This window comes from Branchiostoma floridae, chromosome 2 (assembly GCF_000003815.2).
Source record: "Branchiostoma floridae strain S238N-H82 chromosome 2, Bfl_VNyyK, whole genome shotgun sequence".
Classification (NCBI taxonomy): domain Eukaryota; kingdom Metazoa; phylum Chordata; class Leptocardii; order Amphioxiformes; family Branchiostomatidae; genus Branchiostoma; species Branchiostoma floridae.
Window position 1 is genome coordinate 5,029,578 of NC_049980.1, and position 13,004 is coordinate 5,042,581.

General features: G+C 40.0%; 1 long non-coding RNA gene across 1 annotated transcript; it reads left to right on the plus strand.

Moving 5' to 3' along the window:
- Window positions 1–2,647: 2,647 nt before the first annotated feature.
- Window positions 2,648–6,914, plus strand: LOC118432229. The gene is made up of 2 exons (XR_004833046.1): window positions 2,648–4,026; window positions 6,506–6,914. It is a non-coding gene; the product is annotated as an uncharacterized LOC118432229 (long non-coding RNA).
- The last annotated feature ends 6,090 nt before the right edge of the window (window positions 6,915–13,004 follow it).

Here is a 13,004-nt window from a genome sequence, read left to right on the forward strand (position 1 = left end):
CCTTTTTTTTGGCTCATAATACACTCTTGCTGGCCATTTCTATTTGTAATCGGTCGCTGATCGCTGGCGTTTTCTGATTGCCGGCCTCTGAATCATAAAACGCCAGCAATCAGCTACTGAGTACAAATAGAAATGGCTAGCAAAAGTGTATTATGAGCCAAAAAAAAGGCCCCAGAAAGCCTGCTATGGAGGCTAGGCTAGAATGGAGTTTCCGTTTTTGAGGAGAACCACACCTCGAGCACGTTAAGGAATTCGCCATACTTATTTAAAGGGGGGGGGGTATCAAAATCTAGCACTTACGATTGGCATGTCGGAAACAAAGACGCTCGAAAAACTATATCTTCTGTCACGGATGCAATAATCCAGCACCGTAAGCCCTCTGTCATCTTCGTCGTACGATTGTCTTGCGAGTTGCGATCACACAATCATGAAAACGTGGCTGCTGTCTTATTTGGCCTAAGTCTCAAACCTTTCGGGCATTTAGTTATATCATAGCCTGCTTGAAAATTCTGTGACATAAAAATTGCCAGAATGCGACATACGAAGAATGTAAGCGCGCTATTTACTATAAAGTAAAGCGAAGAAAAAAAACTGAGGCCGTTTCAGCTAAAAATGATTGCACGAAATATTTGAAGAATTCCGACATTCTATAGCTAGCTTCTTGAATGTCTCAACATAACTTCTGACAGTCTGAAAATGGATTTTGACAGGCTGCCACTTGTCGTGTTCTGTATCCTTCCGGAACATTCCGATTTTTGAGTTAACATCTAACCTACAGTGTAGTATAACAACCTTTCAAACCTTTCCTAGCGACGAAATGACACGTTCAGTCCTTGGCCCTGTATATATTCCACCTCAAACGGATCTTGTTGCTTGTTTTACAACTTAGAAACGCGTTTCCCATGAAAAGTAATATCGGAAAGTTTTTAAGGCGCAGCTGACAAAACTTAGTGTACCGAAAAGGCGTAACTTGGTGTAATAGTGTTGTTTTAAGTGCCGCGCATACCAGACTAAAACGGCTGGGAACTGAGACCTCCTGTCCGTCAACGCTTCCTACTTTTAACCCCACGCCAAACTATAGAGCGGTCGCTTGGAATGACCGTTCGCGTCTAGGCTAAAGTGGCTTAATTCTATGGATGCCATCAACGCTTTCATTCATTTTCGGCGTATTCTAAGAGAAACAAGCATGGTGTTTAAAAAAACACTGGCGACGGTTGTTTATGAATGTCATTAGTCTTTTGTAATTAAATGTGGGGGAAGCATCATGGGTTGTATACCACATTACATTTCTCCGAGCTGTTACAGAAGTATGTAAAATGGGTGTGTGATTTTGTCTTTTCTGTTTAGCACAGAAGTAATATTGATGTGCAATGATGTGATTATTTCTATACGCAATGAGAGGTACACTCAAGGTAGATGGTAGTCTATTTTATTCAGTAGGAAATGAGGCATTGAACTGAGGCTTGGTTAGTAGAAATTGTGTACTTCCCTGATCACGAATTCAGAACAAAATCTAGTTGACGTTGTATAGGAACTTTTGGTTCTTGTTGAGGGTAGGATGTAATGGCTAAATCCTTTGATTTTATAAACAGAGCATACATCCATCGAGTGAAGTTTACGTGTATATTTCTGGGGGAACGACCGCCAATGATAGCATAGCAATTATCATGTTCACCATTGATATCACGGCAATAAATGGTTGTCATCAATGATAACATTGCAATTAGTGCTCTTCACCATTGATAGCATGGGAATTAGCGGTTCCTTACACATTAAAACAAATCAGAACAGGGCGGGGATCTAATGCAGGGGCGCATAAGTATTCATAAGATCCTTACGAGAAACAAACGATCCTTACGGAATTCATACGATTCACTACTAAGAAACATACGATCCTTATGGAACTCATACGATCCTTACGGAAATCATACGATCATTACGGAATTCATAGGATCCGTACTAATTCAACATGGTGGCCCCGGAACTTGCATTTCTTCTGACGACATAGGGATTATTCCACCCTGCTAAGCCCTAAAACCTCCACCTGCACGAGTGCTAACTTATTGGGTGACATATCGGTGTATTTTATACCTTTCGGCTAGCTGGGGAAAGGATATTAATCTGCAACAGAGCACGGCTCGGTGTGGTGGCGACAGATTAGTAAGGATCGTATTAATTCCGTAAAGCTAAGGGCACAACCCGCCGTACGTGTTATTTGTCCGTACGTTTTTTTGAGGCCCCGTCCACCACGTATTTCTGAAAACGTGAGGAAGGAATGGCAAGAGCAGGGAGGGTGCACGTCTCAACATACGTCACTCGCACGTGCCGTGAGCGGTTGCGTGCATCGTTCGTTGCGCCATTGGTGAGTTGTACGTACGATGTCTGTGCGATTGCCACGTTATCATATGCAGGCCGTACTTACACGTGCTGTGTACGTACGGTGTCCTTACTCACTCGCATTGGCTGTACAGGGCACGCGCGTCACCCGTACTGGCTCGTACGGGAGTCAATCCGCAGCCCGAATAGCAGAGAAAGTTTTGCATGCACGTAAAGTGCTACGGCGTGTATGCGTGCTCCCAAATCCGTTGGATTCCATACGATTTGGTACGGAGGCGGTACTGACCACTTACGTTACGTATCCCAAAAGATTGCCCACGTTTTTGCACGTAGACAGCACGCATTTGCACGTATGGCGGGTTGTGCCCTTAATTAGCTTAAGGATCGAATTTTTCTTAGTAGTGGATCGTATGTTTTTCGTAAGGATCGTATGAATACTTAGGTACCCCTGTAATGGCGGCATCCAAACTATAATGAAACAAGCTATTTGCCACAAAGAAATCAATCAAGACCATAGCATGCCAATGTCAAGAGATCCAAACAAGGGAGTTGAGATAATAAACACCGGTCCTGAGATTGAGCTGTTCCTGAGAACGTGCCGGATCATAAACGACATAGTGGCAAGTGGCGAAGTGTGTCAGTGACATATAGGTAAACTAACGAGCATGGAGGCTGCCGTTTATCAGCGGTAAACCTGGGATGTTTCACCGTTTTCATTATACGTTGTACACTATTTGTAGCACTGTTGTGTAGGTGCCGTTTCTTACTAATGACTGCACCCAAGGCCAATGACTTAGAATTGTAAAGTAGAGTAGTTTTTAACAGGTTTCTGTTTGCTTCCTGATAGGTGCTTCCAGATTTTTTCACAGTGTGATATTTTTTGTAGGAAAATGAAAGAACTACAAGCTTAGACAACCCTTACTCTACACATGCATCTATCTCTTTACCAGAAAAAACAACTAGATTCTTGCAGTCGACTACACGCTCAATTTCAGACCTGTCAAATGCAATTTGTTGCCGCGGAGATGAAGGGCTCAGATGCATGTAGTTTGTTTTGAACGGTTTTGAATTAAGGCCGATGGCCTGACATGCCTCCTATACTTATACTGTTTAGCAGAATTTGTGCGAAGTGGATAGAGTTTTCGAGAAGGGTTATGTCGTCTGCAAAGTCAATGTCAGCAAGGACTTCGACAGGGTAGTGACGGCTATGACGACTGCGTACGGTAAAGCCTTCAGTGTCTGAGATAGAACACCTGAATAAAAACATGTCAAGAGGGTCCCCTTGAAGAACGTCAGAGCCAATGCTAAACACATTAGTCGTTCCATCTGGAGTTAGACAGCTGCAGATTTATGACAGCCCCGCCCCCAGGAGTCGGAGACTATCCCACAACAGGAGGCGGAGACCCTCCAACGGGGCGGAACAAGAGACAAAAAAAAGATTAATTACAAGAGGCGGGCCTCCACGTGATGTATCGGCGGTCGACCAATCGAGCACATTCTCAGGATATCAGCTGACCATTCTGGAGATCTCATCATTTTGACCATCATTGAAGACACTGGAGTGGGGATGAGTGGACGTGTTGGAAAATGCCCCTCTGTTATCCACTGTATTTTTCCTTATTCAGAAGTAGGTAGCAGAAAGGCAAAGAGGCAGGCGTGCGGAGGTCCGATGGAGAAAATATATAAAAGGTGAGTGATCATGTGTTTTCTGTGGCCGTCCGAAGTATTTTATTATATGGATATTTCTAAACAGCTCAACTAGCCTGGGCGCATCGTAGTTAGTTTCCCGCAGCTCTTATACGAAATGTCTTTCTGTCAAATCAAACTAATTGGGATAGAAAAAAAAACCTTTGTTCTCTGTAGCTATCGGGTCAGAAAATGTCTTTGTGTCATGTCAAATTCAAGAGGATAGAAAAAACCTTTGTTCTCTGTAGCTATCGGGTCAGCAAATTTCTTTGTCAAGTCAAAATTAAGAGGATAGAAAAACCTTTGTTCTCTGTAGCTATCGGGACGGGAAATGTCTTTGTGTCAAGTCAAACTTAAGAGGATGGCAAAAACCTTTGTTCTCTGTACCTATCGGTGCAGCAAATTTCTTTGTGTCCAGTCAAACTTAAGAGGATAGAAAAAACCTTTGTTCTCTGTAGCTATCGGGACGGGAAATGTCTTTGTGTCAAGTCAAACTTAAGAGGATGGCAAAAACCTTTGTTCTCTGTACCTATCGGTGCAGCAAATTTCTTTGTGTCCAGTCAAACTTAAGAGAATAGAAAAAAACCCTTTGTTCTCTGTAGCTATCGGGTCAGAAAATGTCTTTGTGTCATGTCAAATTCAAGAGGATAGAAAAAACCTTTGTTCTCTGTAGCTATCGGGTCAGCAAATTTCTTTGTCAAGTAAAAATTAAGAGGATAGAAAAACCTTTGTTCTCTGTAGCTATCGGGTCAGGAAATGTCTTTGTGTCATGTCAAACTTAAGAGGATAGAAAAAACCTTTGTTCTCTGTAGCTATCGGGTCAGCAAATTTCTTTGTGTTAAGTCAAACTTAAGAGGATAGAAAAAACCTTTGTTCTCTGTAGCTATCGGTACGGGAAATGTCTTTGTGTCATGTCAAACTCAAGAGGATAGAAAAAACCTTTGTTCTCTGTAGCTATCGGTGCAGCGAATTTCTTTGTGTCAAGTCAAACTTAAGAGGATAGAAAAAAAAAAACCTTTGTTCTCTGTAGCTATTGGTACCGGTGCAGCACATTTCTTTGTGTCCAGTCAAACTCAAGAGGATAGAAAAAACCTTTGTTCTCTGTAGCTATCGGGACGGGAAATGTCTTTGTGTCCAGTCAAACTTAAGAGGATAGAAAAAAACCCTTTGTTCTCTGTAGCTATCGGTGCAGCAAATTTCTTTGTGTCAAGTCAAACTTAAGAGGATAGAAAAAACCTTTGTTCTCTGAAGCTGTCGGTACGGTAAATGTCTTTGTGTCATGTCAAACTCAAGAGGATAGAAAAAACCTTTGTTCTCTGTAGCTATCGGTACGGGAAATGTCTTTGTGTCATGTCAAACTCAAGAGGATAGAAAAAACCTTTGTTCTCTGTAGCTGTCGGATCAGCAAATGTCTTTGTGTCATGTCAAACTCAAGAGGATAGAAAAAACCTTTGTTCTCTGTAGCTATCGGTGCAGCAAATTTCTTTGTGTCAAGTCAAACTTAAGAGGATAGAAAAAACCTTTGTTCTCTGAAGCTGTCGGTACGGTAAATGTCTTTGTGTCATGTCAAACTCAAGAGGATAGAAAAAACCTTTGTTCTCTGTAGCTATCGGTACGGGAAATGTCTTTGTGTCATGTCAAACTCAAGAGGATAGAAAAAACCTTTGTTCTCTGTAGCTATCGGTGCAGCAAATTTCTTTGTGTCAAGTCAAACTTAAGAGGATAGAAAAAACCTTTGTTCTCTGTAGCTATCGGGTCAGCAAAGTTCTTTGTGTCATGTCAAACTTAAGAGGATAGAAAAAACCTTTGTTCTCTGTAGCTATCAGGTCAGCAAATTTCTTTGTGTCAAGTCTAACTCAAGAGGATAGAAAAAACGTTTTCTGTAGCTATAGGAACGGGAAATGTCTTCCTTTCAAGAGGAAGGGGGAAAGAAAGATCCTTTGTTCTCTGTTATCCCACGCACGATCATCTGTCTTCAAAATCCACAGAGAATCCTCCCCTACTGTTCCACAAACGCAGCCTGAAATAAAACAAACAGCTGCAGGCACGTCTTTTTACTGAAGTCACACAATATTAATTCCAATCATGCCCTGACAACAAATGAATGCAAATGCATAAAACTACTATAAAACCAAAGTTTGGAGTGATTCAACATCTGTCTTTTTTTCTCACAAGGAGTTACAGCATAAGAATGATGATAGAAGGATGACTCAACCAGACCCTACGGCTCAAGTGGGAGACCAGTCACCGATATTGGGGGTATTGAAAACCAGACCGAACCTATAATTGGATGCGGGGGTTCTGGTTAATTAATTAGCTTGGGTGTCATGTGAAAGAAGACATTTGACAACTAAACCATCTTAAAGAACCCACAGGGATTCATATATTTTGACATATTATCAGCGTTTTCATGGGAGTATGAGATCGGGTTTCCCAACATGTGTTAAGCTATAACTAACCTGTTCTACATTGTTTCTTACAGCTCTACATGACAGTATCGACAACAGTCACAAGAAAGACCTGAACTTGGACGGCAGTCAGATGACCAGCAACAACAGCTTTAAAATACAACCTACTAGTCTATCACCTCAGCAAAACGGGAACCAATGTATATGTAATCTTGACAATCAGTCTATAGTTCCAGGACTGGTTCTGTGGTACTAATAGCCATGCATACAACTTGTTACAAGATTGACAGAAATACAAAACAGAGAGTTTCTCCTTGAATGTAGTACCAAGATTCGCGTTATAGACAAACATCCAAAGTTATAAAGCAAAAAAAAATGTCCTGTTCTGCAAGCTTTATATAGTGAATCTATTTGTGTCTTCAGATGTAATAAAAGTATGTTTGATGTGTACGTTGATGAAATAAAGGTATAGATAATTGTGTGGATTGGTTGTCTTGCAAATGAGTAGTTTCTTAATTTCAATGTGTACAGTCATGGCCTTTTCTGCTTTGTACAAACATCTTGAAAATAACCATTGTTTCAAATTAGATCTAGTAAATTCAAAATATGATTGTGTTCACAGGTGGAAAAAAACGAATTTGAAACATTAAATCTTTAATATAGCGTTCCTATTTCTCTCAAATAACACCAAAAGAGGGATAGAGAGTTGTAATTTTAACACATAACTCTCATTTGCCAGAAACAAAAAAGGTACTTAAAACATTGATTATGACAATTTTTTTTTGTCCTGAAAGAAGCAAATCACCCGAAACGATACATGTGACTTTAGATATCAAGAAACAAAGGTCGTTTCTGTTCCGATAAAAGACCAAACAGGCAAAGGCTACCTCAAAATAAATTCCCTAGGGAATGCATTCGTGCAATTTTTGGAATATTTTCAAAGCAATCGTAATACTGTAGAATGCCTCCGCCCCTGAGGCGTCGCCAAAAAAGTCGATGGAATTCACGACATACAGTGCCTACTCATAATGCCGTTGTCGTAAAATGTTGTTAAACGTTCTGCCGCAAAACATGATGAACGTGTTTCTATTACGTCGGCATCGAAGTACAGAAGAAGACGTGGGTGTTGGATTGGCATAAAAAGAATTTTATTATTTGTTTATATCTCATATATATGATACACGAATGTTATACTTGATACTTGTTTGATACACCACGTTCTGTGATTCAATTTGCGTTATGTACTAGCTTTGGACTTCCTGTAGTTTGACATTTTAGCATAAATTTTTGAGGGGATTTTTTGTTCGCCCTTGCATTTCTATCTTCAGAAGATGTCATCCAAAATCAAATCATTGCGCCCTTACACTAGCAACGCCAAGAAATTGGCCACACGACTTGAAGAGTATTAGTTTAACCTGAAGAAATCGGCCAAGGAATTGGCCACATTGACTTGAGGAGTACATGTACTAGTTTTAACGTGAAGATATTGGCCAAGAAATTGGCCACAGCGACTTGAAGAGTATTAGGTTTAACGTGAAGCGAGAGCTGGCAAGAGACGGTCGGTACAAGAAAGAGTCAGCCGGAGAGGTATCGCACGCGGTCGCCGGCAGAACCGTTACGTTCTCGTAACGGTTATTCTGTAGTTCTATCACCACGTATTCATATTAAGTACCTGTAACCACTCGGTGTAATCGATATAATGGTCGTTAAAACAACAACATTTTCCCACCTACGTCTGTACGTGCTTAACTGTTACGTATACATACAAGCCTATGCACCAACATAGTAAAGCGGGTATCTAACTGAAGTTGCGACTCTATTGCGAATTCGCTGCGGCTCTTTGGCGAACTCGCTGAGGCCGAGCGATTTAATAGAGCGTTGAATGAATTTCACGGACAACCCGTAAACACATCATTATTTGCTAGTCTTCACCACTAACGGTTATTATTTCTTTCTAGTAAACGATGTACAATTTTGTGTCTTCTCTGGCTTTAGAAAAAATTTAACAAATATGTTTTCACAAGGGATACATTTCACTGTGATTTTATGAGTTGGAAATATTCCAAAGTAAACGTCGTTCGATTAACGACCTATTAATGAATTCAATGTACGTTTGTCAAAATGGGATGCGCACCACATTCTTTTATACGTTCATAAATTGCCAAACCAAATTTTTTAAATCTTCCATGGAATGAGAAAGGGGTTACAGTACTGTCAGTGACTTTTAAAAGTATGGCACAACTTATAAGTTACGAGTTACCCATATTCTACAGTTCTATATGGTGTGTCGATATGCAAAACGCCAGTGAGTGCTTTTTAGCCACTATTATAAGGTGAAGTCACGTAAGCGTGCGTATCAAGTCCTTATGACAATCTGTATTCCGTACTTTTTTTCGTACTCAGCCATACGCACATTACTCATCTAATACGCATCTCAATCCTTATTGTGCTAGTTTTAGCTACCCATGCATACGCACAGTACGACTCAGTACGCTGTCTAAAGACATGACAATTTTCAATATCACGTAAACAGGATGATATATGAAGGCAGTACTAGTATTGATAGCTGATATCTGATATAGTTTAAGACATGTGTAGGGATTATCCAAACATTTGGATACAAAAACGTTAATCCATAAATGGCTTTCCTAACAGAACCAGATCTGGTCTGATAGATTGTAATCGTCAAGGTGAACAAACAAAACCAGCCCGGAGAGACCCCGTATGTGTCAGAAGCCGCCGTACTGAGTATAGCCAGCTGTCAATGTCTGACGATAGTTGTACACTAGGGCTGGGTATCGGACTATCGGTACAGCGTACCGGTACAAAACCGGTTTTTCTTATTGGACCGGTCCAGAAAAACCGGACCTGAAAAAATTAGGTGGACCGGATGTTGGACCGATTAGAAAATTAATACATTATTTATCAGGTATTCACACGTTTTGGCGCTTGCAGGCGGAAGAAAATAACATGAGTAAGGTAGAGTAGCATTTATGGTAATTTCTACCAAGGTTTTCAGCCAATCGTACAGATGCAGTTAGCGTTGTAGAATTTCAAAACGCCAGCCTAATATTCCACCAAACAGATTTCTTTGTAGTGAAATGAACCATTGGTATGAGTCATACTGAATCAGGTCCAGGTTCAGGTCCGGACCTGGACCTGATCCTCTGGACCTGAACTGGACCTGGACCTGAATTTTCAGTACCCGTACCCACCCCTACTGACGATAGTTGTACACTGTTTAATCCTGTCTGGATACAGTCAAATATCGTCTGGGGTGTGAAACTATAAGACAGGACGTCATGTGTTAAACCTAAAGCCCCTGTCACACATTCAAGGCATTCCTACGGCATTGCTTCCTACAACTAGTACAAGACTGTTGACATCAATCATTTTATGAAGACAACGTTTAATTTCATTCTCAGGATTCAAACTCAATGGTAGAGTAAAATGAATCTTCAAGCAGGTGTATGTTTGCCAGCTGTTCTACGTATACATGTATTTTTTTTGCACGTCTTCCTAGTGGTCTACGCTTTCATTCATTCGTGTCTTTCAACGAATCCCCTCAAAAATTGAACTATACTTGGAGATAGGACCTAGGTAATTATATTTCACATCAGTTATCCACTGGTTAACATTGACTCATTAAAAAGATGGTATTTAACGATATCTATGCGCATATGCGACAGACTATGGTTCCAAAATGTAATGTTTGCAAGATATTGCAGTTTGAACCACCGTCAACCGACTTGATATCCCTAAACATTCCTTCTTTAAAAACAACGGTTAATAACTTATAGGTTACCCCGCAGATAAGAAGAACTAGCGTTACTATGTGTATATATAGGAATAGTACCATCTTACACGATTGTAGTGTGTGTTGTGTTGGACCTAATTACTTTGTCAGTTCTTATGTCAGAACCTCTCCTAACATCACCCTGTGCCACCCTAACATCACTCTGTGCCACCCAGATCGCCAATTACAAATACACCTGTCACTGATCACGAAATACCTTCTGTTGTTCATCCTCCTGACATGTTGTTTATTTGTTGTTGTTGATGGAATCACTTTTGGGTAACGATACCCTCTCTAGTACTGATCTCCGTTCGGTGACGTCATCTGAGACAGGGACCGTGCATGAAGATGATGCAGACTGGAGACGTCATCATTTCGTTTTGATGAACTTTCTGAATGAAATTAATACGCATAATAGCCGTGGGTTTGATGCAAAAGTCATTTTTATGCACTTGGAAGATACAACCTCCTTGAAAGATAGATTGAGTAACCAGGCCTTACCTGTATACTGGGTAAGGAGGAACAATTTGTAGTGACACTTCTGAATTGAAATAATAGGGGGCGCTGTTCAATGTTTTGTGCAAGTCGCCGTCGTAGACAACGTTGAAAGTTTACCAACAGATACGTCATACATATCTTTGTTTTCGGGTGCTTTTAAACGATTTATGATGTATTAGTCCTATTTCTAATTATTACTGCAATGTGAAATGTTTTCTTCTTTTCATTCGACAAAAAATTTAATCTTTAAACTAGAGTTCCACGAACACATACCTTTGCCAAATAAACCAGGTTTGTTATGTAGAATGATGTCTGTAGACATAAATGTGTTACTCATTACATTTTATTTTATATGCCTGGAGTTGGTTCCCATTGCTTATACATTTTATTTTATATGCCTGGAGTTGGTTCCCATTGCTTATACAAATTAGATCCCTATTTACATAATAATATTAAATTGTATCAAGCATCACTTAAGTTATCAGCATACCAAAATCATGATGATCCTTTCATCCTTCTTGAAACCGGCTCCTGCAGTTCAAGGAGCAAATTAGCTGTTAATTTGCATAACTAGTATCTCATTGTGTAAGTTTTTACTTAGGCTATCTACATACCAAAAATCATGACGATCTGTCAAGACGTTCTTATTTCCCATTAATTATGCAAATGAGATCATCATCTGCATAATTAATAATGTATTGATATTTCTTTCTTTCTCAGCTACAAGTGTGACAAGTTTGAAAGTCCTATAAAGAAATGCAGTGGATTTACAAACTTTCCTCATTAATTATGCAAATTAGCTGCCAATTTGCATAATTAGAATTCCATCATGTAAGTCTTCCCTTTGGCTATCTACATACCAAAAATCATAACGATCTGTCAACACGTTTATATTTTCTCATTAATTATGCAAATGAGGCCGCCATTTGCATAATTAATATGCATTGATATTTCTCTCTTTCTCATCTATATATGTGACAAGTTTGAAAGTCCTATCGTGAAATGCAGTGGATTTATAAACTTTCCTCATTAATTATGCAAATTAGTTGCTGATTTGCATAATTAGTATTCCATTATGTACATTGTTACTTGGGCTATCTACATACCAAAAATCATGACGATCCATTAACACGTTCTCTAGTTATTCTCGTCCAAAGTTTGAAAGGAAACCGGAGCCCGCAGTTCTAAAAAAAGCCGCTAGGGGGTCCAAACTCACAGTACTTACTCTCTGCCCCAGGGGCTATCTACCACTCAAAAATCATAACCACAGCATGTCCAGGACAAGAGATATCAAAAATTGAGGTTCTGCTGCAGTACCTTAGCAAGCCGCTAGGGGGTCCATTATCGAACTTGACCTTCGTTTTCTCGACCCCTACCCACCTACCAAATATTATCGGGATCCATCCAAGGCTTCTCGAGTTATGCTGTTAACAGACAGACACACAGACACACAGACACACACACATACTCACAAGCCCAAAACATAACCTTAGCCCAAAACATAACCTTAGCCATTCTGGCAAAGGTAATAAAAAGCATTGGCTTTCCTGGCGGCCTCAAGTCAAGGCAAACAGGGCAGTCAAAAAACGTTACGATGTCTCATCCCAATATCTGCTTTGAGATTGGTGGAAAAGCTTTGCAGTTTAGCAATTGCGTCGGTAACAATTATGTTTATCACACCTGAAACCAAATTTCCTAGCAGATATTTTCAAAAAATCGTAATCCCTGGCATAGGGACTAAGGCTAACGTCGCATTTCCATACCGGGGTCCGTTCGGGCTGTGTGTGAAAATGAAAACAGAAATGTATAACGTTAAGTAAAATTTACACAAATAATGCCCATGACTATACTCTTTACGTCTTGTGTAGTTTGGTGTCTTTTATGATGATAATAACTTTAATTTAATGCACCTCAATTGTACAGGGTACAAAGTATGGCCTCTACATTACTACAGTTCTATAGCTTAAGTTAAGGCTTACCTAACTAATACAGGAGTTGTAACATAGGATAACGTTTTCTTTTTACAATCATTGGAGGATTTTACAATCATTGGAGGAATTTCTAACGCGTCGTCCAAACATTATTTAATATATTTTCCTTATGAAATACTCTTCGTTCCTGAAAGCTGCCCGACCGGGCCCCGGTTTGGAAGCTAGTGTTACATAAGCCTAAGCAGTAGAGGAAGAAGAAAAAGAAGAAGTAGAACTTTGTCTTCCGACATCTGCTCGGAGTAGAAGATTACACCCAAGCCCACCAACAGCGTAAAGACACGAGTTTAT